Source organism: Propithecus coquereli, unplaced genomic scaffold (assembly GCF_000956105.1).
Source record: "Propithecus coquereli isolate 6110/MARCELLA unplaced genomic scaffold, Pcoq_1.0 Scaffold63, whole genome shotgun sequence".
Lineage (NCBI taxonomy): Eukaryota > Metazoa > Chordata > Mammalia > Primates > Indriidae > Propithecus > Propithecus coquereli.
The window spans coordinates 10,066,235-10,072,689 of record NW_012152285.1 but is presented as its reverse complement, the minus strand read 5'-3'; the positions used below and the strand labels follow the sequence as shown (position 1 = coordinate 10,072,689).

Sequence of the window (6,455 nt, the reverse complement as noted above, 5' to 3'; positions counted from 1 at the left end):
GACCTCTTGTGCCCCTATATGGATGTCCTTGATTTCCTCCTCTTGTCTGATTGTTCTGACTAGAACGTCTAGCAATATGTTGGATAGAGGTGGTGATAGAGGGCAACCATGTCTTGTTCCAGTTCTAAGAGGGAATGCTTTCACTATTTCCCTGTTCAGTATGACTTTGGCTGTGGGTTTGTTGTATGTGGTTTTTGAGGAATGTCCCATCTATGCCTATTTTGTTAGTTCTTGTCATAAAAGGGTGATGAATTTTGTCAAATGCTTTTTCTGTGTCTATTGAGAGGATCATAGGGTCTTTGTTTTTGCGTTTATTTATATGGTGAATTACATTTATAGATTTGCATATGTTTACCCATCCTTGCCTCCCTGGGATGAGGCCCATCAGTTTATCATGAATTATTTTCAATGTGCGGTTGACTTCAGTGTGCTAAGATTTTATTGAGAATTTTTGCATCCATATTCATAAGGGATAGTGGTCTGTAGTTTTCTTTTTTTGTTGCATCTTTTCCTGGCTTTGGTATCAAGGTGATAGTGGCTTCATAGAATGAGTTATGTTGGATTCCATCCTTTTTAATGTTGTACAATAATTTCTACTGTGTAGGTACCAGTTATTCTTTTTAGTTTTGGATCCAAAGAGTTTGTACCCCTATACTACTTTGAAATAAAAAAAAAAATCACTGGTATAGAAAATGTCTCAAGTTCTTTCAAAGAACAAAATGATTCATGTAATTAGTTCTAGAAAATATTTAAAATACTTGAGGTGAGAGAGAAAATTGGCAGATTAGTGGTGAGCTACTTGTTCTCTGTTCCCAGATAAGTAGGTGAAGAACTCGGATGGCTACACAGGAGAGTATCACTCCCCACCGCCGCAAGAATAGCATTGTGAAACTGCAGAGAAACAGCATGGGACACACAATGCAGTGGGGGGGGAAAATGGTGAATGGTAGATTTAATGGCAAAGACTGGAGAGTGTCAGATATACAATAGAGAATAGAGTCTGGGATGGCCATGTCCACCTGACCAGCCAATGCAGTGTGATCTGACCCACAGGAGGATGCCCAGCTTCTCCACTGACCTATACCCTCACTCAGACAGGGACATTTCTAAGGTCAATAAAAAGCCCTGGCATGGGAGGACAGGCTCTGTGGAGAAGAGATAATAGCAGGAAACATTTTGAACTTCCTGGTGCTCTGTGCTGGGACCACACTGGGTGGGCGAGGGACTGGTCTGAGGGGTTACTTCTCACTACCGCATGAAGGAGTTTGGAGACAGGCACCTTGCCCTGGTGGTCAGCAGGAGCAGAACAAATGAGGTAAATGCTGAAAAGGGGGCTCTGCCCCTGAAAACCATTGATGAGTAGGTTGGCTCAGGGTAGGAAAGAAACAGCAGAACCCTATGCTAAGCAGACATCAGACTGTGGGACTGTGATGCAGATGGGACAGCTGTCAGCCTGTGGATTCAGCCCGTGGACTGGCATCTGCCAACTCCTGAGTGGTCACTCTAAGTGCTACCTGTCCAGGGGTGGGCGTCCGCCATTTTGGGGTGCACAACTCGAAAATGCTGTGGCATGCTGCAGTTTCAGGGAGAACCCCTCCCCCTTCCTGGGGACTTTCGAGCCAGCGAGGCCGGCTCCGCACTTGTAGGAAGGTAGAGGTGAGAAAAGCTGCCTTCTCTGTGCAGCCGGCATGAATCCCTGGTACTTTGGTGTTAAATAATAGCATGGAACCTGTTCATTTGTATAGCCGGGCTTGTGTCGGCAAGGTGAATCTTGATTGCTTCTTCCCAGTGCTAGTTCTCCAGTGGTGGGGGACCACCATCTGTGGGATACCCAACCCACAGAGGCTGGGGGTCCTGGTGGTGTCAGGCAAAATCCCTCCAGCAGGCCAGTGACTTTCCCTCAGAGATGGGGAGAAGTGAGAAAAGCTGCTTACTTTTTGTGATTGCAGTGAATCTGTGGTGCTTTGGTGCTGAACAATAGTTGGTGACCTGTTGATTTGGCCAGCTGGACTGGCTTCTGTCATCTAATAACATCATAACTCCAGGGCTTGCTCTCTGTATCCGAGCAGTTGCCAGGATTGGGGTTTGTGGACAGGGAAGGAAAAACCTGGCCAGAGACATCAGCAATTGCACCAATTGACCCCTCCCATGAGGAGCAGCCTTCCAAGTGTGGTGAAAGAGCCCTAAATAACATATTAGTGGCTCCCCCTACTGGCAGGTAAGTAACTATAAAAATACACACAGGCACCAGCTGTGACTTTTTTTTTTTTTAAATTTCAGTGTATTACGATGGTACAAACATTTTGGTTACATGTTATGACTTTACCACATCCAACCCGTGATTTGAAGTGTGCCCTTTGCCGCCTACAACACTTACCTCATTCATTAGCTGTGAGTTTACCCACGCCAACCCCCACCCCCTAATGAATATTACTACCATGTGAGCTCCTTGGTGTTCATCAGTTAGTGCCAATTTCATGGCCAGTACATGTGGTGCTTATTCTTCTATTCTGGTGATACCTCACTTCAGAGGATGGGCTAAAGCTCTATGCAGGAAAATATAAGAGATGATAGATTACCATCATTTTTTGTAATTGAGTAGTTTTCCATTGTGTCCCTATTCCATATTTTATTAATCCACTCGTGGATTGACGGGCACTTGTGTTGTTTCCACATCCTTGCAATAGTGAATTGTGCTGCCATAAACATTTGAGTCCAGATGTCTTTATTATAGAATGTCTTTTATTCCTTTGGGTAGATGCCTAATAATGCTATTGCTGGAGCCAATGGTATTTCTATTTTTAGGTCTTTGAGGTATCTCCACATTATTTTTCAGAGAGGTTCTACTAATTGGCAGTCCCACTTGCCAGTATCCCAACCTCAAGAGGGAACAGTGTCCAAGTAACACTTGTGAGTCTCATGACCCTTCCCAAATATTGGAGCATTCATATATGCCATCCAGGGGACCAGAGCCTAAAACAAAGACATCAATAACTGGCTCCTCCATGCAAACTACAATGAATGATATAGAGGGCAATTCCATAGCTTAACACAGTGCCTTACATCTCGAGCTATTAGAGGGCAGTGGATCATACACACAAGTGTGATCCAACTGATGGGAGCTCAAGCTGTCAGACCATACTCACTAGTCTCCGTTGGCAAGAGGTGAAGACAACAGGTCAGAGGTAATGCAACTTCCGAACATACTCTAAGGCAATACAGGACCAGTGCACCACTTCCGAGCACTGTGAGGGAATGACACTTGGGGACGTGGAGATAGGGCCATAAGGCAGTCCTAGCACCCCCAGTACTCGACCAAGTAGCCTGATGAGAAAGACTCAGTGAAAGAATGTAGGAATCATTAAAGATAAGAGAGAAATGTAACCCCCAAAAGAAATCATTACATCCTCAACACTGGATACCAACTTAAATGAAATGATTAAAACGACAGGAGAAGAATTCTGAATATGGATTGTAAGAAAACTTAATGGAATTGAGGAGAAAGTAGAAACCCAGGACAAAGAAGCCACAAGAACAATATAGGAAATGAATAAAAAATTCTCTAAAGAAATTGAAATATTATGAAAGAACTAAACAGAAATACTGGAAATGAAAGAGGCATTCAAGGAACTACAAAACACAGTGGTAAGCCTTAAGGATAGGATGGATCACACAGAGAAATGGATCTCAGACTTCAAGATAATGCCTATGTGCTAAACAAAAGATGAAGAAAAAGAACACAGAAGCCAGAAACAAGAACAAAAGATACAATAAATGTGTGATTATGTAAAGAAACCAAATATAAGAATTATAGGCATCCTGGAGAGACAAGAAGAAAATATGCAAGGGCTGGATAATCTATTTCTTGGAATAATGGAGGAAAACCTACCTGACCTGACCAGAAATCTAGATATCCAGTTATAAGAAGCTCACAGAAATCCTGGGAGACTGAATGTGAAAAGGTAATCAGCATGTTACACAGATATTAGGCTGGACAAAGTAAACTCGAAAGTGGCAATCCTTTGAGCAGTAAGACGAAAACAGCAGATAACCTACAAAGGAAAACCTATCAGACTAACTGCAGACTTCTCAACTAAAATGTTACAAGCCAGAAGGAACTAGACACCCATCCTCAATCTTCTAAAACAGAGTAATTGTCAACCTAGAATTCTTTACCCGGCAAAACTAATCTTCCTTTACGAGGGAGAAAGAAAGACTTTCCCAGACAAGCAATCACTGATGGAATTTGTGAAGACCAGATCTTCCATGCAGAAAGTACTCAGACCTGCATAATACATGGAACAGTCCAATAGACACCAACCAGTGTAAAATGACACAAGAGTTAAAGTCCAGAAACTTGATTCCTCAATGACTTGAGAGGTAAAACAAAAGAATAAGAATTTATCCAACAGTATGAACAGAAATCTACCCCAAATATCAATTCTCTCAATAAATGTAAATGGCCTGAATTGTCCACTGAAGAGACAGACTGGCTGAGTGGATAAGGAAAACAGAAGCCATTATCTGCTGTCTCCAGGAAATGCATGTTACCCACATAGACGCTTTCAGACTCAAGGTCAAGGGTTGGAAAACAAACTTCCAGGCAAATGAAAACCAAAAGAAAGCTGGGGTGGCTACTCTAGTATCAGATAGCATAAATTTTAAAACAGCAAATGTAAAGAAAGACAAATATGGTCACCATATAATGGTGAAGGGAAAAATCCAACAAGAAGACTGAACAATTCTTAATATTTATGCACCCAACACTGGAGCACCAGATATGTAAAGCAAACCCTCCTTGATCTAAACAACATGATAAACAGTAACGCCATAGTAGCTGGGGATTTTAAGTCCCCACTGACTGAACTGGACATATCCCGGAAGCAGAACATAAGCAAAAAAAAAGGGGGGGGGAACTTAAAGAGAACTCTAGAAAAAATGGGTTTAACAGACATCTACAGAACATTCCACCCAAATAAAACTGAATATACATTCTTCTGATGAGCTCATGGAAATTTCTCTAAAATCGATCACACCCTAGGCCAGAAATCAGATCTCAACAAATTTAGAAAAATAGAAATTTACCATGTATTTTCTCAGATCAAATGGAATAAAATTAGAGACCAATTCCAACAGAAACACTCACCACTTCACAAAGTCATGGAAATTAAACAATCTATTGCTGAATGACTATTGGTTCAAGGAGGAGATCCAGATGGAAATGAAAAGATTCTTAGAACTAAGTGATAATGGGAACAAAAGTTATCAAAATCTGTGGGATACAGCAAAAGCGTTCCTGAGAGGAAAACTAATAGCATTAAATGTTCACATCGAAAAGACAGAAATCTCACAAATCAACAAACTAATAAACCATCTCAAGGAACTGGAAAAGGAAGAGCTAATTAAACCTAAACCTAGTAGAAGAAAAGAAATAACTAAGATCAGAACAGAACTGAAGGACATTTTAGAAGAAAAGAACTATATAGAAAGTTAATAAAACCAAGAGTTGATTTTTTGGAAACATAAACAAAATTGACAGCCCCTTGGTAGATTGACAAGAACTAGAAAGGAAAAAACTGTAATAAACTCAAGTAGAAATGAAAAAGGAGAGATCACTACAGACATAATGGAAATAAAATACATTATCTTTCATACTATAAACATCTGTATGTCCAAAACTAAAAACATGGAGGACATGGACAAATACGTAGAAACACAGAATCTTCCTAGGCTCAATCAGGAATAAATAGAATTCCTGAATAGACCAATATCAAGCCCTGAAACTGAAGCAGCAATTAAAAATATTGCAACAAAAAAAGTCCTGGAACACCTGAATTTAAAAAACTTATGAAGAAGTACTCATACCTATACTGCAGAAATTATTCCACAACATTGGGAAGGATGGCATCCTCTGAAACTCATTCTACGAAGTCAATATGACTTTGATACCAAAGCCAGGAATGGACACAACAAAAAAGGAAAGCTACTGACCAATACTCCCCATGAATATATATGCAAAAATATTCAGTAAAATCTTAGCAAACTGAATCCAACAGCACATCATACAAATAATTCATCATGACCAGGTGAACTTTATCCCACAGATGCAAGTTTGGTTCAACATACACATATCTACAGATGCAATTCACCACATAAATAAAAGCAAGAACAAAGACCATATGATTCTCTCCATAGATGCAGAAAAACATTTCACAGAATCAAGCACTCTTTTATGATAAAAACTCTTAACAAAATGGGCATAGATGTGATGAATCCACAGCCAATATCATACTGAATTGGGAAAAATTGAAAGCATTTCCAATTAGAACCGGAACCAGACAAGGTTGTCCGCTATCTCCACTTTTTCAAAATAGTGCTGGAAGTCCTTTCCAGAGCAATCAGACAAGAGACGGGTATTAAGGGTGTCCAAATGCGGACAGAAGAAGTCAAACTCT

The 6,455-nt window shown here is 40.5% G+C and overlaps 1 protein-coding gene across 1 annotated transcript in view; it reads left to right on the top strand.

The window, feature by feature from the left end:
* Positions 1-6,455, top strand: part of LOC105822696 (cytochrome P450 2C18-like) — a 242,436-nt gene that overhangs the window by 563 nt on the left and 235,418 nt on the right. The gene's annotated exons all lie outside the window — the stretch shown is intronic.